Genomic DNA, 23,021 nt, shown 5'->3' with positions numbered 1-23,021 from the left:
AATGGCACATTTTCTAGTTGAATCTCTGTACAGCCTAGGATCCTTCTCACTGCAATACTCAATTTGGCTACTACTGAAACAGCATCAGCCATGAGTTGGAAGCTGTTTTCTGACCCTGAAATTAAATAACATTGCTTAGTTTGTGTATAGTTTCAGACAAACCAGTCAACTTCAGGATATAAGTGCCTGATACTTAGTTCAATTCAAAAGGCATTTATTGAGCAGCTTTTGAGAGACTAAGAGAAAAATTACCAGGTGTACCCACAACTGCAAAGAAAAGACCTCCCCCCCCCAACCCCCGCCGTTCCCAAAACCAGCCAGGGCTTGCCCGGTTGTGGTTTGACCTAAAGGCGGGAACCAAACAAGTTCTGCTGAGTGGTTTGACCTAAAGGCGGGAACCAATCAAGTTCTGCTGGTGTTCAAATTTAAATGTCAAACAATAACAGCTCTGTAACCGCGAAAAATCCCTAACTTCCCCATAACCTGTTTGTGCCTGTCTATAAAAGTGCTGGAAAAACCTCGCTCGGGGCCTCTTAGCGTCACTGACAAGAGTGCGCGGAGGTCCGGGTTCCAACCTGCAATAAACGGCCCTTGCCGCTTGGCTTTGACTCTGGACTCTGGTGGTTTGTTCTCGGGGGTCTCCCGAGTTCGGGCATATCACTTTTCTGCTGAAGTTTTGGTCCCTCTTTTTGAAGGCTCACAGAGTAACAGGAACATAAGTGTACAAATAGTCAAAATCAAGAAAGGAATTTAGGAAAGAGGAAGTAGTACAATCAAGGTGTGAAAAGTAGAATAACACGGAAGTTAAACATTGAAATTAATGGTTGGAAAGAAGGTCAGAGAATTGGCGGAGATAGGGCTAGGGACAGTCAGGGTCAGACAGTGAAAGACTTTTAAGACTATGATACAAAGTTTGGATCTTGTGCTCTCACTGGAGAGGAAGGGGGACAATTAGAGAGGTAACTTGTGGTGAAGCGCAGAATTGAACATAACAATAGAAAGCTAGGGGCACACAGACCAGCTAAAATGGAAATGCAAAATCTTAAGTGTCACATAATTAGGACCTGGGTTAGGTGTTAATGGGAAAGAAAGGAAGGGATACATTTTAAGAACTGCAGTTATAACTACATACTTAAAACACTTGTTTTGTTCTGAATGAATGATGATAACAGAGAGATGTTGAGTAAAAAACTATCACTGCAATGGATGGGAACAGGTACCCAAGAGGGAGAAATAATTTCAAGGGAAGAGAGGAGTTTAGTTTATACATGTTGAATTTGAGGAGCTGGTGTGACTGTGGAGCTATTTAGCCATAGAAATCAATGCCTTGGGGGTATGAATGGGTCAAATCTATCCGTTTTCTCTCTGAGTTCTGAACTCATTTAGAAATTATGCAAGAATTTTATAGTTCCAAACTATCAGCTTTATTGCTACTTTAGCTGAATTAGAGAATATAACTTAGGTTTCTAAAATCTTTAGGTTTCAACCTCATTGGCTCATCCTCCCAAGCAGCAAGAGAAGACCTGTCTGATGAGTGTAAAACATGGCATTTATCCTTTATTGCTATATAATTTGTTCTACTTCAAGTTGTGAAACAATTTTGATCTAAACAAGCATATCAACTGTGTTGAACCTGCCACATAGTGGATCTTAATATTAAGGCAGTTACTTGACCCTGAGTTAAAAACCTCAGTCAAGGGGCGCCTGGGTGGCGCAGTCGGTTAAGCGTCCGACTTCAGCCAGGTCACGATCTCGCGATCCGTGAGTTCGAGCCCCGCGTCAGGCTCTGGGCTGATGGCTCAGAGCCTGGAGCCTGTTTCCGATTCTGTGTCTCCCTCTCTCTCTGCCGCTCCCCTGTTCATGCTCTGTCTCTCTCTGTCCCAAAAATAAATAAACGTTGAAAAAAAAATTTTTTAAAAAACCTCAGTCAAAATTGCTGGGTTCCACCATTCCTCACCATCCTTCCTCAAGCAACTTGGCTTCAAATAGATCCAGAATTCGTTGCTAGCAAAAATGTGGCATAACCCTTCATGTCACCTTCAGATTGTTACTACTACTGCTACTGCTACTGCTATTATTTAATCCTTAGCATGGGCCATCCTGCGGTAAATATTTTACATTCAAAATATTAATTTTCATAAAACCTTTATGTCTTAGCTACTCTTATGATAGTACATACTATTTTATTAGGACTCTTGACATTTTAGATTGCATAAGTGAGCCAAATGATAAAGTAAAATAGAGGTCTAGAAGTCTTCCTGAAGTCTACTTGATTACATGAAGCTGGATGGACAGATTCATTATCTCAACTTGTTTCACCCTTTGGAAGCTCTATCTTGACCTCTTTTTTTTTCTTTTTTCTCTTTTCTTTCCTTTCCTTTCCTTTTCTTTTCCCCCCCTTTTAATTCAAATTCACATTGGTTACCATACAGTGTAGTTTGGCTTCAGGAGTATAACCTGATTCATCTCTTACATATGACACCTAGTACTCATCCCATAAAGTGCTCTCCTTAATGTTTATCACTCATTTAACCCATCCCACCACCCACCTTTCCTCCAGCAACACTCAGTTTGTTCTCTGTATTTAAGAGTCTCTAATGGGGGCGCCTGGGTGGCGCAGTCGGTTAAGCGTCCGACTTCAGCCAGGTCACGATCTCGCGGTCCGTGAGTTCGAGCCCCGCGTCGGGCTCTGGGCTGATGGCTCAGACCCTGGAGCCTGTTTCCGATTCTGTGTCTCCCTCTCTCTGCCCCTCCCCCGTTCATGCTCTGTCTCTCTCTGTCCCAAAAATAAATAAACGTTGAAAAAAAAATTAAAAAAAAAAAAAAGAGTCTCTTATGGTTTGCCTCCCTCTCTGTTTTTATCTTATTTTTCCTTCCCTTCCCCTATATCCATCTGTTGAGTTTCTCAAATTCCACATATGAGTGAAATCATATGATATGGGTATTTCTCTGATTGAATTATTTCACTTAGCATAATACACTCTGTTTCCATCCATGTTTTTGCAAAAGGCAAGATTTCATTCTTTTTCATCGCTGAGTAGTGTGTGTGTGTGTATATATATATATATATATATATATATATATAGCCACATCTCCTTTATCCACTCATCAGTCAATGGACATTTGGGCTCTTTACTTTGGTTATTGTCGGTAGCCTGCTATAAACATTGGAGTGCATGTGTCCCTTCTAAACAGCACACCTGTATCCTTTAGATAAATACTTAGTAGTGCACTTGTTGGGTCATAAGGTAGTTCTATTTTTAATTTCTTGAGGAACCTCCATACTATTTTCCAGAGTGGCTACATCAGTTTGCATTCCCACCAACAGTGGAAAAGTGTTCCCTTTTCTCCACATCTTCACCAACATCTGTTGTTTCCTGAGTTGTTAATTTTTGCCATTCTGACAGGTGTGAGGTGGTATCTCATTGGGGTTTTGATTTGTATTTCCCTAATAATGAGTGATGGTCACCACATTTTTATGTGTCCATTAGCCATCTGAATGTCTTCTTTGGAAAAGTGTCTATTCACACCTTCTGCCCATTTTTTTTTCCACTGGATTATTTGTTTTTTGAGTGTTGAATATGTAAGTTCTTTACAGATTTTAGATACTAACCATTTTATCTGATATGTCATTTGCAAATATCTTCTCCCATTCCATAGGTTGCCTTAGTTTTGTTAATTGTTTCCTTTGCTGTGCAGAAGCTTTTTATCTTGATAAGGTCCCAATAGTTCATTTTTACTTTTATTTCCCTTGCCTCCAGAGACATGTCAAGTAAGAAGTTGCTGCAGCAAAGTCAAAGAGGTTGCCGCCTGTTTTCTCCTCTAGGATTTTGATGGTTTCATGTCTCATATATAGGTCTTTTAACAATTTTGAATTTTGTATATGTGTATTGTATAAGAAAGTGGGCTAGTTGTATTCTTCTGCATGTTGTCCAGTTCTCCCAGCACCGTTTGCCTTGACCTCTTATGTTTTGAAGTTATATCTATATCTAGATTAGTTTTCATGCCCCAGTTTTGGATTGATAGTACCTGTGAGAGGTTTCATCTTTATTCTTTTGATCTTTTTCCATGTTTCTACCTTAATGGCTAATATCAGAATTTCAGCTTTTCTAAGGCAAATTTACCACATTCATGCTTGTCTAGGCATCTGAGTCTAGACAAGAAATGGTCTTAAAGATATCCCTTCTTGATTTCAACATAGACTCAACTCAAACATAGGTCCTCTCTGTTAAAAATGCAGCTCTTTAAAATGGCATATTGCTACTTTATTTTATGTAAATGACTTTTATGTAATGACTTTACATGTAATGACTTTAAAGTGTCATTATTTTTGAAAATGTAGCATTCATTTATAAATCTTTATGGAAAACAAATTTACAAATATAATCGCTTCATATTTTGATTGTAACACTCAAATTTTAGTTGTTAAGTATGAAAATTGTTGCATCTTGGAATCATTTAATTATAAGTTCCTTGAATCTTAACCACTTTTTAGATTTCTCTCACCACTACTACACCTTGTGAAGTCATTGCTCTTCTTTTACAAAATCCTGCAAATTTTGTGTGAAGAACTATCACCCAAAGATAAGTTAGAGCAGAAAGTTTTATTGTTATTGTCTTCTGCAGAAGCAGATGAATCCTCACCCAGATTTTGGTTTGGGAGTCAGTACTGACACTACACACATGAAGAGGCAATGGAAAGGTTTATTACTGACATAATGGAGGTCTCTGGGGATAACAGGACATGTCTCTCAAGCAAGTCCAAAATGGCTTGACAGAGAAAAGGAGAGGAACCTAGATCTTTTTCTTTTTTTAAAGTTTATTTATTTATTTTGAGAGAGACAAAGACAGTGTGAGTTGAGGAGGGGCAGAGAGAGAAGGAAACAGAGAATCCCAAGCAGGCTCCATGCTGTCAGCACAGAGCTGGATGTGGGGCTCAAGCTCATGAAACCCTGGGATCATGACCTGAGACAAAACCAAGAGTCAGACACTTAACCAACTGAGCCACCCAGGTGCCCTGAGAGGAACCTAGTTTGTAATTGTGATTAGAAGGTAGAGTGGTTTAAATCTCTCTCTGGCATCAGAGGAGGGAACATGGGGCCTTCTTGTCAGCTTGCCCAGATGGGGGACACACAGAAAAGAAGAAAGGTCCAGTTTTAAAAGCTGTCAGCAGCCAAATATCAAAAAATGGAGTCAGACTCCTACCTTTATTTTCTATAATTTATTTTCAAAACTTATAAAGGCCAGTGTTTTAATTTAATAGAGCAGAATGTTTTCTTATCAGGATTGACACAAAAGCTAACTTTCTATACATAGAGCAAAAACACTGTGATATTTAGATGCTTTGGAATTAATTTCCCCAAATTCTTGAGCATCTCTCTATAAAATCTATCTCAAAGACTAGTCTCACTCTCTCTTAGACAAAAGGGGAAGAATTTACTGATGGATTTCGACTTTCTGATAACTTTCAGGCAGTTGATCATATTGCTTCTCTGATCTAATGGTGTTGTCTAAGTAGGGTCCAAAATATGAAGATTTATTTTCTTTTCTCTTTAGTTCTTTTTGGCATATTGATAGATAAATTCCCAAATGGCCTTTCATTTCATTTTGAACATTAAATGTTAAGGGAAAAAAAAGCATCAGTATCAGAACACAGAAAATAGCACCACCCTCAAATTTATGAGTATCTGAGTTATGTTTAATGACCTCAAATTTTGTAAAATAATGTAATAATTTTTTCGATATTTCTTCCATTTAGATATTATTGAGATGAATTTTGGTCTTCTAAAAAGTTTAAAAGTCCACTTAAGTTACAAGCTACTAGAATAAGAAAGCTTCTTGTCACTACTCCATTAGCCCAACATTTAGGGAAAATATGCTGTCTAAAAAGGACATTATGTTTCTCTTTTTCTTTTCCTTTCCCTGCCCCTCTTTTCTTTATTTGGCTTTAACTGGAAGTTTCGAAAAGGCAAAAGGCAAAGTAAAGAGCATAGCAATCAAAACTGGGTAAACATTCTTCCATGGAAAAATTCCAAGACTCAGACTCAATTTCTTAACATAGTGATGCTTATATTAGAGAGCTTTGTTCTACCAAAGGACATTGGAGCCCACGGAACCACCTAAGCACTTTTGTTGGTGGTGCTGTATTAATACTAGTCCTTTATGTGCATGAGTTACTAATGTTATGTCCTTATTTTGGACAAACAGCAATTAGTGGACACTGGACCATGCCAGTCAACCCGAGAGGAAAGGGTATTATCACTAGATATTTGAGCTTTGCTTTAGGAAGACCACAGGGCTCATCATTGCTGTATTGCCTTTATTATGCTTCCCTCAGGGAAGAGTTGGATCCAATAACTCAGGAAGCACAGAGCCCTCACACAGGAATTTTGATGTTAATAGTATTTAGCCACTACAGACCTGAACTGAATTCAGCTAAGAGGCTCGGTATCCTGGCCATTAGCAACCCCCCTGTGTGAATATGTCCCCCATTTATTGCATTCCCTGCCAGTTAAGTGAGACACTGGCCTGGCAGTTATAATTTTGTGAAGAGGTGGGCATTTTTTATCAGTCTCAAAAGAATTCAAACCTGAAGTAATATCTGACTGTGAACACTTTATGTGACTTTTATTTGAGAGAACATCTCTAAAAGATTTAAGAGCTAGACAATTTCTCACTTGGGTTGCTTGTATTTCTATTTCAACTAACTTTTTCATAGCTTTTGAAGTAGTTTCAGATGGTCTATAGACACACAGGTGAATAATACTCATGGTCTCTGGCCCATTTTTCTTGTTTTCTCTACCAGTTACTTTATAAAATAAAACAGACCTATTATATTGGAATCTAGTCAAGTCTGCCTGTCCCCTGGGAATTAAAGCTTCCTATGGAAGAGGCATATCACGTTGATAGTGATCTCTTGAGATCTCCTCATCAAAGCACATTTGGGCCTAACACACTCCAAATTGAGAGGGTTGGGGAAACAGAATTAGCAGCACCAAACAAATATATGTGTATTATTAAAAGAAAAGTAATTTTGCTTTTCAAAAGTTCAAAAATCAATCATGACAAAATGTTAAGTAGTGGAATTTGACCTAAAATGTATTTGTGTAAATTTGGAACTCTCAATCTGTTACAATGGTGAGTATGAAAACGATATGGACAGAACAGACAATTCCTTTCAATTTTGTCTGTAGGAGCTCCCTGGAAATCTGTTCCTATTGGGATGGTGGGAAGAACATGAAAGAAGAGGAGAATGAGAAATGTAAGTTCTGATTCCCTGCCCCTGTGTGGTTCCAGGTTAGATGTGTTCAGTGAGATTCAAGGGCAGAAAGGAAGGAAAGGGCACAGCTCTTCAGAGGCAGCTATAAAAGATGGAGGGGGAGATGGGAGGTTCAAAGAAGTTCTGGGTTTAGAGATGCTGCAGTCTGAGAGGCTTGGTGGCAATTTCCCAGCTCCTTAGGCTTCACAATGGCTTTAGGGGCAAGCACTGGAGAAGCTACAATGTGAAAAGATAGTCTGTATCTTCTCAGAAGTTCTTGAGAATCTCAGCAGTTTCCAGGCAAGCTCTTAAAATTCACCCTCCCTGTACTGTAGGCTGAGGCCCTCAAGGGTACCTGTTCCGACCTTCACTCTTTTTGTCGCTTCTCAATAGTGCCCCAAGCCTCTTTTGCTTTAAAACCCTTTAGAATGTCTTCTGATAACTTCACTTAACCTTAAATTATATCAAAGTTAATCACCATGTTCAAATTCAAAACTTGGAATTAAGGCCTATATTTACTGATTGATTTTATCTTTCAGACAATTTCCAGTAAATACCATGTGTTCTCTGAAAGCGTGTAATCACAGCATAGGAATTCTTTAGATATTTCATTAATGACACCCTGACCATTAGTTAGCTAGCATTATTTTTGAAAAAATTATCCTAATTGAAATACAAAAAATGAAGTTTGGTTTGTGGGCAGATTATCAAAACATAATTTTCTTTGATAACAGGCTTCCTTCAAGGTGAAGGAAATTTGATACTGAATTTAATTTATACACCAAATCTGATAATATTCACTTTTTCTGAAAGGGGTATGTTTCCAAAAGAGTTTTAAAAAGTCACTCCCTAAGCTGGTTTGAAGGGCTTATCTTACCCTTGTTTGTTTTTGACAAAAAGATTAACACTGGTGGGGCATCTGCTTTGGTGCTATTGTAGGTTTCCTATAACTAAATACAGATGGAAGGAAATATTAAAGGACTGTTATAATATTGGTTAAAGTGGTGGAATAAATTAATTCAATTAAGGGGAAATACACCAGCATTATTTAATTTGGGGAAGGAATCTGGGCAAAAGTGGAGAATAAACAGGCAGGCCGTGCCAGGTTCTTATGCATTTGCACCAGGGATGCAATTCAGGGAAGAGATTTAAAACTGCAATACAGGGGTTTGGGCTTCAGATTTTAAACACAAACCTTTGTGCTCATGAATTTGTATATGAAACTATAGAGCTTGCTCAACTTACATGGGATTATGCCCCGCTATACCCATCATGAGTTGAAATGCCATTAAGTCAAAAATGTGATGACTACATCTAACCTGAGCATCATAGCTTCACCCAGCCTACCCTACATGTGTTCAGGACACCTACATTAGCCTATAGCTAACAGGCAAAATCATGTAACACAATGCCTATCTTAAAGTAAAGTGTTGAACGTGGATAGAACTAGAGGATAATATGCCAAGAGAAATAAGTCAGTCAGAGAAAGACCTATCATATGATTTGACCCATATGTGGAATTTGAGAAACTTAACACACGAACATAGGAAAAGGGAAGGAAAAATAAGATAAAAAACAAAGAGGGAGGCAAACCATAAGAGACTCTTACATACAGAGAACAAACTGAAGGTTTCTGGAGGGGAGGGAAAGGGGGGATGGCTAAATGGGTGATGTGCATTAAGGAGGGCACTTTTCAGGATGAGCACTGGGTGTCATGTATGAGATGAATCACTGGGTTCTACTCCTGAAGACAAGACTACACTGTACATGAACTAACTTGAAAATGAATGAATGAATGAATGAATGAATGAATGAATGAATAAGTAAAATTAAATAATGTGTTGAGAGGCACTTGGCTGGCTCAGTTGGCAGTGCATGCTGCTTTTGATCTTTGGGTCATGAGTTCAAACCCCACATTGGGCATAGAGCTTACCTAAAACAAAGTGTTGAATACTGATGTAATTTACTGAGTACTGTACTGAAAGGGAAAACAGAATGGCTGTGTGAATACAGAATGGATGTAAGTGTATTGGTTGCTTACCTTTGTGATCTTATGTCTGACTGGGAGCCAGAGATCCTTGCTACTGCTCAGCACCACGAGGGAGTATTACATTGTGTGCCATTAGCCTGGGAAAAGATCAAAATTCAAAGTTTGAAGTATCGCTTTCATACCATTGTAAAATTAAAAAAAAATCCTAAGTCTGAACCATCATAAGTTGGGTAATATCTGTATGTTACTGGATATTTTCTAAACATAGGATGAAATGAGCTAACTTTCTACCTGACGGTTGGAAGAGGACTTTAGTCTGAACAATGATAAAGCTGTTAGACCTCACATTGTTCCCTTGGGCAAGACGATTTTTGCTTCTTAGTCGACACAACTTATGATGTAGAACTGCCATTTCAGTAATAAATAAGGTATCTTCCTTCCCTGTTGATGAAATGCAGTCTGACATTTGATGCTGTAACCTATGAAAATTTTTGTTTATTCCCTGAATAAGTCTTGTTCAAACTTATGTTTAACAACTTATTTTATCCACCAATCCATCACCTAAGTGTGCCTATATTTTTAAAAATTTTTTTTTTCAACGTTTATTTATTTTTGGGACAGAGAGAGACAGAGCATGAACGGCGGAGGGGCAGAGAGAGAGGGAGACACAGAATCAGAAACAGGCTCCAGGCTCTGAGCCATCAGCCCAGAGCCCGACGCGGGGCTCGAACTCACGGACCGCGAGATCGTGACCTGGCTGAAGTCGGACGCTTAACTGACTGCGCCACCCAGGCGCCCCAAAGTGTGCCTATATTTTAACAGATCCCGCCCCTACCCAGGATCCTTCCTCCAGGAGACTAACATTCACATTTTCAATAGATTGACTGCTCAGCTTACATAATTCTCCTGTCCAATCAGTTTTGTGCGCAGTTGAATAAGCTCTTGGGACCTATTTGGCACAAGGCAGTGCTGCCATATCGGATGCGGCAAGGTCAATTCTTTGAATGTGGCATTTAATTAGTTTATCAGATATCTTGCAAAAAGCGTAGCCAAAATAATAACCTAACCACCAACCCTCCAACCATAACATCTCAAAATATCATTTTCTGACAATATTTCTTAAAGAATGGGAGAATTTTTGGAAAGCATTATTGTCCACAGGACTTTAGGTAAATGAACTTTAACTCAGTTAAATTACATTTATCACTAAACGATTCACACTATTGCAACTTTTATAACTGTAGAGCACCTTATATTTCTAAAGCAAATTTTTCATTTTACACTTGGAAAAACAAGCCTCCATGGATGGAATGAGTTGCCAAGGTGATGCAAATTGTTTGTGGTAGAAGGTGACCCAAGCCTCAACACCAATGTTTTTTAAGCCCCTATCACAGTAGCCCCTATTTGTAATATCTTGAATGTTCTTCTTTTGCAATTTTGCTCATGCATGTTGTCCCTGACACATGAAATGAACAGGAAGGGATAAAATATAATATTTAGATTAAGTTATCTGTATATAGCTGGCATTGCATGAGTGAGATTTCATTGTCTAGTCCAGGGAGAGTAAAAGCTTTTGCTAGATAAGGGACAACACTCCCCCTCTTATTTCACCCCAAATTGGGAATACTCCATCCTAAATGAACTCTTTTCAACTCAGGACACATAGTGTATGCTCTTTCTCTCCCTTTGGCAAAGAGGAGCCCTATATTAAGTTTTGAATGCCTGGAAAATTAGCAGCTATTCTTTGCTAAAAACTCAGGGGTGAAATAACCTAGCAGACTGTAGTTTGTCAGTCTCCCACTAACTTGAAACATGTCCTTAGTGTTGGTAAGGGATGTTTTTGGTTATGAAAGAGGTGCTACCCGAGGCTTTTACAGGACTTTGGGCTTGGCGAGGTGGAAATGCACATCCATTTGCTACAGTAACATAAAGGTAGAATATTGGTTTGCAAACTTCTACATACAGTGGGAGCCTAACTCTGACCAAGGAAATGATAAAGCTTCTCTGTGAGCTAATATGTAACAAGCAGTGAACTGAATGTTTGAAACTTTCAACACAAAAAGTGAATAAGTACAAATGTGTGTATATGTGTGCATTTTTCCCCTTCCCTTTCAGTAAGGAATAAACCCGGAAGGGATCGCTGGATGATATAGGTACTAATTTAGTGACTAACTTGCCAAACAATGGGTTGGCAATGGGGATAAGAGACATATCTGGTCTCCGTATTTCTGGTGATTACTTTTTAATAAAAGAGGTAGAAATATACAGGCATACAATTAAATAAAATGGTTTTTGCTTGAGATTAAGAAATGCAAAGGGGTAAAATCAGAAGATATGGTATAGAATAGGCAGAGGTCAGGCCAGTTTGTGGGCCAGGCACATGGGTGAGGGTCCTCATTTGGAAAGTGAGACTTTTTGAGAAACACATCTCAAGAAATCATCCCAATTTTTTGGATAATCCACATCCTTGTTTAATTATTCTTTATTTTTCTAAACCTTATTAAATACCGCTCAATTACAAAAGATACTTTGATACAGTGCCACTCTAAGCCAAGAAGAACCCACACAGGGGCGTGCGCGCACACATACACACACACACACGCACAAATTCTGGTGTGACATATCTTTACATATTCTTATGCAGATTATACAATGATCTCTTTTGTGCATTACATTAAAATTTGTAGTTTTATGCATTGTAAAACTTCCATTATTAATGAAAGCATGTTGTTATTTTAGTAGGAACTAGGTAGGTCATAAGCTAATATCTAAGTATTATAACATTATCAAGACAAATGATCAGAATAAAGTAGGATTCATCTAGAAACCTTCCCTTGGAAAGGAATTTTGTGTTTGCCCTTAATAAGTATGGGCATGCCAACTGGTGAAACAGAGAGGGTGTTTGATATACAGCTAATAGGAGCAGTTTAGAATTTAACACCCCTTTCCCTCATTGGCCCACATTACAGGAATACTTTCAGAGGCACCTGGGTTGCTCAGTTGGTTAAGCAACTGATTTTGGTATAGGTCATGATCTCCCAGTCCATGAGATCAAGCCCATGTCAGGCTCTGTGCTGACAGCTCAGGGCCTGGAGCCTGCTTCAGATTCTATCTCCCTCTCTCTCTGAACCTTCCCCGTTCACTCTCTGTCTCTGTCTCTCAAAAATGAATAAACATTAAAAACACTTTTTTTTTTATTTTTTTTTCAACGTTTATTTTTATTTATTTTTGGGACAGAGAGAGACAGAGCATGAACGGGGGAGGGGCAGAGAGAGAGAGGGAGACACAGAATCAGAAACAGGCTCCAGGCTCTGAGCCATCAGCCCAGAGCCCGACGCGGGGCTCGAACTCACGGACCGCAAGATCGTGACCTGGCTGAAGTCGGACGCTTAACCGACTGCGCCACCCAGGCGCCCCTAAAAACACTTTTAAAAAATATTTTTAAAAAAGCATACTTTCAGTGAATGAGCCAGAATTCCTGGGTACTACTGTTTTATTATTTATAATTTATTTTATTAATTTGAGTCATATATTTGGTTGAAAAGCATTTTTAGAAATATGTAACTGATTAATACTATTTATGATATAACTATACAAGGCAGATATATAACATAAAAGATTCTAGAAATGAGAGGGATGACTATAGCCCTCTCAGCAAAATTCATCATACAAAGTAAAATAGTTTCAAATTATCTTATTGCCTACAAATTTATTCTTGTCAAACTTGTGATAACTGTCCTCTGTGCTCTGCTTTTCTGATTTGGAAAAAGAAACGTGACCTCTCACTATTTTTTTTCCTTTTTTGTATTATTTTTTTAATAATCTGAGAAGAGAAATGTACCTCCCTAGCTTATTCCTTAGCTTTAAAAAAGAAGCAGCTGAAAGCAAGAATCACACAACCATTTTCACGCTTAAAAATTTGATACAGCTTTGGGAGTAATCAGGTTGAATGCTTGGGGCAACTTTCCCACTGAGAATAGTCTGAGATAGGGAAGCAGTACAGGAAATGTAGATTTATAGGAGAATCCTAATTACTGACATAGGAGTAATTCTGGCAATGCCTGTCCTATGCAATAATGTTTAGTCTTCTTCCTTTTCTCTCTTCTAGAAATTTATGCATGTTCAAAGGGGTAAAAATGATAAATTGGGGATAAGAGTGTGCTTAGATGGATGGAGGTTGTGGTTTGCTAGTTATTTAACAGACTGGATACCTTATTGGACCAACTATGATTTAATATACCCTCATTAATGCATGACCTTTAAAACAGACATTTTTCAAGTTAGTATTTGGATTAGAGCCCATTTGGCATAGGGACTGTACATATGTAGAGGAGTGGAAAACTAACCTGAGTATGGCAGCCAATAAAAAGAAGTACACATAATAGTAGGAGTTCTGAATAGGCAGAATAGTCCATTATATATGTCCTGGACATTGATGCTAACCTTGGCTTCATTTCTCTCAGAATTCAACTAAAATCCTTAAATACCCTAGGAGCTCAAAGAACTCGTACATTCCAGTAGAAGCTGAAAACCTGATCTCTGGACAAGATTTAGATGAAAACATTTGTGATGGTCTACATAATAGTCATCCACACTAAACTCATTTAATAGTACTTTTTTCGTCAAATAGAAATGAATCAGTTGTATAAAACACAGATCATCTGTTCCTTTTGAAAAATCACATATAGTTATAGAGTATGCATTCCTGTATGACAAAAATGGGTTGTATCTCAGAACTGGTGTTTTGAAGAAGCATGCATATTCCACTTTGCCACAGTTTTCATCTCTTTTTCTCATCACAGAAAGCTACTGTAAGCATTTATATTTCCCCTTACCTTACAGTTTCCCATTTTTGTGAAATTAAGAGATAGTTAAGTGTTACTCCATAAACTCCAAAAAATTATTGTTAGGCATCCCAAAGAGGGATGCATTTCTCAGGAAATAGGGCATAGTATGATTTTTGGTAAAGTCAACTCTTTTTTATCTTTGTGTTGTTGTTGGTTGTGTTTTTTAAATCATTTTATTTCATCATGTCAAGTGTAGTCTTTAATCCCCAACCCCTACTTCACCTATCCCTCATCCACCTCCCCTCTGGTAACCATCAGTTTGTTCTCTACCATTAAAAGTCAGTTTTTGGTTTCTCACTCTCTCTCTCTTTTTCCTTTGCTTATTTGTATTATTTCTGAAATCCCACACATGAGTGAAATCATATGGTACTTGTCTTTCTCTGACTGGTATTTTTCACTAGGCATGATACTCTCTGGTTCCATCCATGTCATTGCAAATGGCAAGATTTCATTCATGTTTTATGGCTGAATAATAATCCATTGCATGTACACACACACACACACACACACACACACACACACACACACACACCATCTCTACTTTATCTTTTCATCTATCAGTGAACAACATTTGGGCTACTTTCTAGTTTGACCATTGTAAATAATGCTGCAATACACATTGAGGTGCATGTATCTCTTCAAATTAGTGGGTTTTTCTGTTTGTTTGTTTGTTTTTGATAAATACCCAGTAGTGCCATTACCAGATTGTAGAGTAGTTCTATTTTTAATTTTTTGAGGAACCTCTATACTGTTTTTCAGGATGGCTGCACCATTTGCATTCCCACCAACAATCCTCACCAACACTTGTTGCTTCTTGTGTTTTTGATTTTAGCTATTCTGACACATGTGAGACAAAATATGTAATTGTAGTTTTTATTTGCATTTCCCTGCTGATGAGTGATGTTGAGAATCTTTTCATGTCTGTTGGCCATCTATATGTCTTCCTTGGAAAAACTGTCTGTTCGTGTCTTCTGACCCTTTTAAAATTGGATTTATTTTGTGGTATTGAGTTTTATGGTTCTTTCTATATTCTGGATTATAACACTTTTATCAGATATGCCATTTGCAAATATCTTCTCCCATTTAGTAGGTTGCCTTTTAGTTTTGTTGATTGTTCCCTTCACTGTGTAGAAACTTCTTATTTTTATGTAGTCCCAATAGTTTATTTTTGCTTTTATTTCCCTTGCCTCAGGAGACATATCTAGAAAAATGTTGCTATGGCTGATGTCAGAGAAATTACTGCTGTGCTCTCTTCTAGGTTTTTATGGTTTTAGTTCTCACACTCAGGTCTTTAACCCATTTTGAATTTATTGTTGTGTATGGTGAAAGAAAGTGGTTACAATGAACTAGTTTTATACACATAATGAGCAAATTGTGTTTGTTCCTGAAGAACAATTTGTTCAAATACTTACTTTTCTCCACTGGCCTCCTTAGGCACGTAGACTTTTGATACCTGTAGTAAAGCCCATTATTCCTCAAAATGCCCTTGCTCTCCCTGACAAATAAAGAACAAAGACCTTCCTTACTTGAAAGTCAAAGTGTATCTTTTCCCCTCATTATATAGCCTTCATATGGGATTGACTATGACCTCTGACATTAGAAATACAATGATGTGGGCAAATTCTTTCAAATTCTCACATTTCCCTCTGTACACATTGTTGGGTGTTAGGTAAGGCATACTTAATCTTTCCACACTACCAGATATGACTTGGGTCATGTGGACTACCAATGTTACTAAAATCAGGCATTTGACTCAGGTAATACCCTTGTTACTGATCCCTTAAAATTAGGTGTTATATTTCATACTTTGGGGTCAATATCTCAAATTTCATTTACCCAGTTATCTTTTAGGATGAAAAAAATACAGCAAAAATGCATGGCAAAAATAATTATTTTTTTTCTACATTTTGCTTTCTTTTGATGCCAACAAAAAGTTATTGACACAAGCTAGCAATTCAAAGGCATTGATGATATTGACATGCTCTTATATATCTCTCAAATATAGAATGTGTACTTAAACAGTGTTACATCACCCTAGGGACACCCCCCACCCCCGCCTTCCCCAACCATGTCAATGAACAGGTCTTATGTGGCTAAAGAGGCAATTTGAGTTTACTAGGTTTGACATCCAAAATCTGAATTCCAGTGTGGCCAATAATAATTATCCACATGAGCCTGGGCACATTAATTTTAATTCCTAAGTCTCAGTTATGATCTGTTAAGAGGAGATGGTGATACTCATTCCATAGGGTAATCGTGACAGTTCCAGGAAGAAAAGTGATACAGGATAATACAGTGCTGAGCTTAAGAGTTATGACTGACTGGTTTATAAACTCTCCAGTGATTACTGGGGCTTTGGGAGAGTTACTCAAATTAAATGAACTCCAGTTTATTCATCTTTAGTATGGAATTATAATATGTTCCTTTTTGGATTGAAGGGTTCATCATATAACATAGTTGCAATTGGCTATCATATAGTAGTTATCAGTAATAGATGATTATATATATGACTTTTAATAAACAAAATGAAACACACACACATACATACACATACACAGTTGACCACTGAACCATGTGGGGGTTAGGGAAGCTGTGCTGTATTTACTAAAAGAAAAAATATCTGCTGTAAGTAGGCCAAATCAGTCTTCAAAGGAATAGGAAAATTTAAAGAAGAAACAACTACAGGCATCTGAAATAAAATATAAAGCAAATGAAGTAAAACAATAAAAGAAAATTATAAAGAAATGAAGGGAAAATTGGAAAATTGGAAAGATAAGAGATTGGGGTAATAAATGAGTCCACATAGATATAGCAGTATTTCTGTAAAAAAACAGGAACTCAAAAATAGACCAAAGTTGGGGCGCCTGGGTGGCGCAGTCGGTTAAGCGTCCGACTTCAGCCAGGTCACGATCTCACGGTCCGTGAGTTTGAGCCCCGCGTCGGGCTCTGGCCTGATGGCTCGGAGCCTGGAGCCTGTTTCCGATTCTGTGTCTCCCTCTCTCTCTGCCCCTCCCCTGTTCATGCTCTGTCTCTCTCTGTCCCAAAAATAAAAAAAAAATAAACGTTGAAAAAAAAATTAAAAAAAAAAATAGACCAAAGTTAAATAAATAATCACCTGGACTTCCAATTAAAAGGGCTCATAGAGTACCAAATAATATAAATGAGTAAAAAGACAAATGCATATTATATTGACATATAAGAACCTGAAAGACTAAGAGAAAATTCTAAAAACTCATGTAAAAGAAAATCAGAATACGATTAAAAAATAGAAGTCAATTAATATAATAATTTTCAACAACATCAATTGATATAAAATAGGAAGAGATAATATATCTATTATTAAAAGAAATTTTTCTTAATATCTAGCATGTTTTTTCATTAACAGTTGTATTCCAAACAATTGCTACATTTCCTAAACATACCAAGAAAATGTTAGCGGGATATTATGTTAACTTGCCGCACATGCGTAAGTTAGCTAATGCACATATTCTTTTTGGTACCTGCTCAGCCCTCTAACTTTTCTCATTTATATGAGATAGCATTCTCTTTTATAGTTTCCATCAGTGGAGAAAAATCACAGGGAGGGAGAGCAAAAATGGGATATTACTTAACTAAATTAACTAAATGCAACTCAAAAGGACTTCCATATTAAACTCACCTTGGGTTTTTAAAAAAGGAAGAGGAGAGGGGCACCTGGATGGCTCAGTCGGCTAAGTGTCTGACTATTGATCTCAGCTCAGGTCTTGATCTGGGGGTCCTGAGTTCAAGCCTTCCATTGAGCTGTGAGGTGGGTGTGAAGCCTGCTCTGAAAAAAAAAAGTAAGAGAAGAATAAGAAAGGAAGTCAAATAAAATTTACTTTAGCTATTACTGGCAATTTTTCCTATGTATTTAATGTGCAAACACTAAAAAGAAAATCTACCTAAAGAGAGAAGAGAAAATTAAGGACATAGATTGCTATAATGCAAACATTACCAAATGTAGACTTCATTATATGTAATAGTTTATTTACTAAGAAAACAAATAATGTTCAGGACATAAATAAAAAGCAATACTATGTTAAGAATGTACATAACAGACTTTGAATCCTTATGCAAAGATATGGAACCCTCAATAAAATGTTTTACATATTTATAGCAAATAATATTTTTATCAAACTAAATTTAAGTAATTCTATTACTAGAAATAATGATGATGACACATTATGAAAACACGATGCTAAAATATTTAGATTTACAATCTAACTCATTCTCTGATTCTTCTTACTCCAGGCCCAATTGTTCCAAAATCTCTCCCATTTCCTCATTTCTTCTAATAAAAAAGTTTCTTGCACATGGAAACCAGCTGTCTTTCTTACAGTTAAAGTAATTTCTATGATTGTTCCACAAAACTATAGTATACAAACATAGTTGTATTGCTTATATATGCCTTATCTCTAAACATTTCTCCCTAATGATTGACAACATTCACTGTCAGTAATATGAAACACAATGTAAGAGGAAACTAATGAGCCAGATCATGAAAGGCTTTGAAAGCTATTGGAAGGAGTTGAGAGTTGCCAAAGTTGTTAGAAAATAGATTTTCAACATCATAAATACTGTCCTTTAAATGTTTTATTAAACTTTTATTAAAGTAATTTTTAAGAATATAGCCAATTTTGGGAATAAAACTTTTGAAAGAAGGGTAAAGAGCAGTGCCAGTGAGGTTGCAGATAGCCAAAGTCACTCTATCTAGCTTATGCAGAAAGAGATACGGTTCACAGAAATAGAAATTTGGAATACTGGAAATGCTGGAGGAGTAAGCTATAGGCCAAGCTTCCAGAAATACTCCTGTGGTGCTTAAAGTTCTCTAAGGATAGAGCAACGCTCACCACAGTCAGGAAGAAGGGCACTGGCCAGAGAGCTGGGTTGTATGGAAGCTACTTGCTCCAAAACCATGTCTCACTTGTTATGCCATGCCAACAAAAACAGATGCCCTGTGCCCTGATTCTTGACATTCACAAGCTCTGGAACACTTGCTACCATGCACACACACACACACACACACACACACAAACACACACACACACACACCCTTACACCAGAATCAACATAATGAGAAATAGCAGAAGCACCAACAATGTCTCATTTCTAGCTTGTTAACACATCACGAGTGCATCTACTTGGCAGCATTGACGTATGTGCAGAACCTGAGCTGTGAGACTGTTTGAGAAAGGTAATCTTTCACTTTCCAGCCTCTGTCATATTCTAAGAAATGCAAAAGATCAGTTGGCACGCAGTTAAAAACCAATCTGCTATCTCTGCCATGACCAGGAAGAAAGAGAATATGTATTAATGTTACATTCAACCTGAATAAGGAGTGTCTAATATTCAAACAAATCAAGTAAATGCAAGGCAGGATGAATTTTCTCTTGGTGAGCAACAGAGGCCGTACCCAATTTTGAGAAGAACCATCTCCTTCCCCCCCCCCATAGAGCCCTCATATTGCACTAGACAGCTGTTCAGATTCACAAACTTAAAGAAATAGATTTTTGCCTAAAGCAAATTCTTTTCTTTTTTTAAAAATTCCTGCTCACTTCCCTCTCCCATTTCTCTACCATCTTGAGCTTTAACAAATATAATAAAGAAGTACTCCAAAAAACAAAAACAAAAAAACAACCCTTTTAACTACTCTTCTTTTACTTTGAATTCTTCTTGTAAAGTGGAGTTTCCATTCATATAACATTAATATATCTTGTTTTATACTCTAGCAGAGAGATAAGCACAGGAATGTTGTATTAAAGTGATTTCCACTACCCACTGTTAAATGCCTCAATGTTCCAGTACCTGCAAAGATAGCACTGTCTGGTAGGAAAGCCAAACAACTCATAGGCGACTCTGAGGCTATTTAAAAAGGTATGCTGAATGCTCAGGACAATTAGAGATGCATGCAAAATGCACACAACAGACAAATCTGTGTTTCAACAAGATAAAGTATAGCCTCCAAATAATCAGAATACCTTTGTTATGAAGCTAGTTGTAATCCATTCAGGCTGCTATAACAAAGTACCGTAAACTGGGTAGTTGCTAAACAACAGAAATTTACTTCTCACAATTGTGCAGGCTGGAAGTACAATATTAAGGTGCCAGCATGGTTGGGTCTAGTGAAAGGCCGCTTCTGGGTGGTAGATTGTAGATTTTGTGTCCTTACTTTGTAGAAGGGGCTAGGGAAAGGAATCTGTCATGCCTGTTTTATGAAAACATTAATCCCATTCATGAGGAGGAAATAAACAGACAATCCATAGCACTAGCTTTTGTCTGTTCAGCTTAAAAAGTAGTCATTTGCAAATATATTTCTTATTTAACTGAATACTGTCACTAAAACAAACAAACAGGAGGCAATCAGCTTCCTGGCAGGCAAAAATTTTCGATGTGAAAGAATATTTGGAGGAGTCCAGAGTTCACCTGATTAGGTGGGTATAATGAAGTGCAACTTAGAGAAACGCACAGAACCTCCTGAGAAGCTCACATGGGCTGCTACTTAGTCTCCAATTATCTTACTGCTTGCAGTTTGATTGAGTGATTATTTTTAAATGTAAATGGTATAAAGGTTTCAATTAAAAGAAACAAATTGCAAATTGGGCATAGGATGCTAATATATGCTCTTTATGTTCTTTATATGCTAGATATATATTATCAGGATATGGTAATATTGAATATAAAGGAATGGAAAAATATTCCATTCAAATACTAGTAAAAATCAAGATGGTATGTCCATATTACTATAATATAGGGTAGTCTCTAAGACTAAAAAATAATAATGGAGGTAAAGAGGGTCACTTCATGGTGATAAAGGCTCTAATTTACAATTAAGATCTAATTGTAAAGAAGAATGTACTTGATAACAAAACCTCTATAGAGAACAAACAGATGGTTACCAGTGGGGAGTTGGTGGGGGATGGGTTAAACAGGCAATGGAAACTAAAGAGTACACCTGCTGTGATGAGCACTAGGTGTCGTGTCTAAGTGTTGAATCACTAAATTGCAGACCTGAAACTAATATTATTCTGTATGTTAATTAACGGTAATTTAAATAAAAACTTAAAAAAAATGAAAAGTTAAATTAAAAAAATCAATATATATAAAAGTCAAGATGTATACTTAATAATACTTTTTAAAAATGTTTTATTTTTGAGAGAGAGAAAGAGAGAGAGAGTGGGTGAGCAAGTGCCAGTCAGGGGCAGAGAGAGAGGAAAAGAGAGAATCCCAAGAAGGCTCCATGCTGTCAGCACAGAGCCTGATGGCGGGGCTCAACTATGAACCATGAGATCATGACCTGAGATGAAATCAAGAGTCAGATGTTTAACCAACTGAGCCACCCAGGCAACCCTATAGTTAATAAAACTTACAGAACAAATTGACTAACCATAGTGGTGGCTATGAAGTTATCTTTGTTACTGATAGTAAAAAGAAAGAGGATGATTTTATAAAACTATGAAAAATTGTAACAACACAATTAACAATCATGACTTATCTATTCTAAGAAAACTTGCACTAAACAGCAAACTAACAACTGTATTATTTTCATTTCCACATCAAATATTTAAAAGCCATTTCCATATGCTGAGCCACAAAGCAGACTCAGAAATTTTGAAGCACTGAAATAATACAAACATAGTTGAACTGGAAATAAATAAAACAACAACAAAAGTGCAAACACATTAATATTCTTGGAAATTTACAAATGTACTAAATAGCTCATGGGTAAAATATTAACTCATTAAGGCCATTAGAAGATGTAGTAAATTGAAAAAAAAAACCTACGTATTAAAATTTGTGGAGTGCTGCTAAATTTATGCTTGCAAGGAAATAGATTTGAATGGATTCATAATATGAAAACAAAGATGGGAAAATCAATAAACTAAGTTTTTTGGTTTTTTGTTTGTTTTTGGTCTGGTAGTAAGAGGAATAATCCAAAGAAAGTAGAAAAAAATGAAGTATAAAAATAAAACAAAATGAAGCAGAATAAAAACATAAAATAGAATTAACATATGCCTAAAATACTAATGTAAACAATAAAAGACTGTTAGAAATGATGAAGAAAACAAATCTCAAACATTGAACATCAGTAATGAAAATGATTCATTACCACATAGATCAAATAACATTAAAAAGACAAAAATAAAAAGCATAGGCCACCTCTATGCCAAAATATTTAAACATTTAGATGTATACTAATTCATGGAAAAAATAACAAAGTAGTAAGAACGTTTTTAAAAGGAAAAAAGAGAAATAAATTGATTCCATAGTTAAAAACATAACTATAAAGAAATCTTTAGGTTCTAATGGTTTCACAGGTGATGCCAAATATAAACCTAATTTTTCTAAAGACAATATAAAGATAAAAATCCTAATTAATTTTATGACACCAGCATATCACTGTACTAAAAAGGAAAGTCTTAGCCCAATCTCAAATAAATGCAGACGCAAAATCCCTAAACGAAATATTAATATACAACATATATAAATATACATATAATTATATATAATGAAATAAAATATTTAAACTGATTTAAGTTTATTGTAAGGATCAAAGTGCAGTTGAACACTAAAAATTAATCATTGTAACACATTATATTAATGGAATAAAATAGAAAAGCATACTAACATATCAATTGAGAGAAAGTATCCATCAATAAATTTCAAGATCAATTTTTACTTTCAAGCATTCAGTAAATTAGGAAAGAAAGGAAGCTTTGTTAATCTAATGAAGTACGTGTATTAGATATTTCTTGCTTCTTGACAAACTACCATAAAACATAATGATTTTGAAACAAAAGCACACGTTATCTCACAGGGTCTGTGGCCCATTAATCTGGGTACAGCTTAGCTGAATGCCTCTGATGCAGTGTCCCTAACAAGGCTGCAGTCAAGATAGCTGCTGGATCTC

The 23,021-nt window shown here is 36.7% G+C and overlaps 1 long non-coding RNA gene across 1 annotated transcript; it reads right to left on the bottom strand.

The window, feature by feature from the left end:
* Window positions 1-424: 424 nt before the first annotated feature.
* Window positions 425-21,984, bottom strand: LOC123579722. Its single transcript, XR_006702916.1, has 3 exons — window positions 21,972-21,984; window positions 18,480-18,483; window positions 425-608 (listed from the first exon to the last, which is right to left on the bottom strand). It is a non-coding gene; the product is annotated as an uncharacterized LOC123579722 (long non-coding RNA).
* Window positions 21,985-23,021: the final 1,037 nt, after the last annotated feature.

The sequence above is a fragment of the Leopardus geoffroyi genome, chromosome A3 (genome assembly GCF_018350155.1).
Source record: "Leopardus geoffroyi isolate Oge1 chromosome A3, O.geoffroyi_Oge1_pat1.0, whole genome shotgun sequence".
NCBI lineage: Eukaryota > Metazoa > Chordata > Mammalia > Carnivora > Felidae > Leopardus > Leopardus geoffroyi.
The sequence above is the reverse complement of the archived record's forward strand: the minus strand, read 5'-3'. Positions and strand labels throughout refer to the sequence as shown.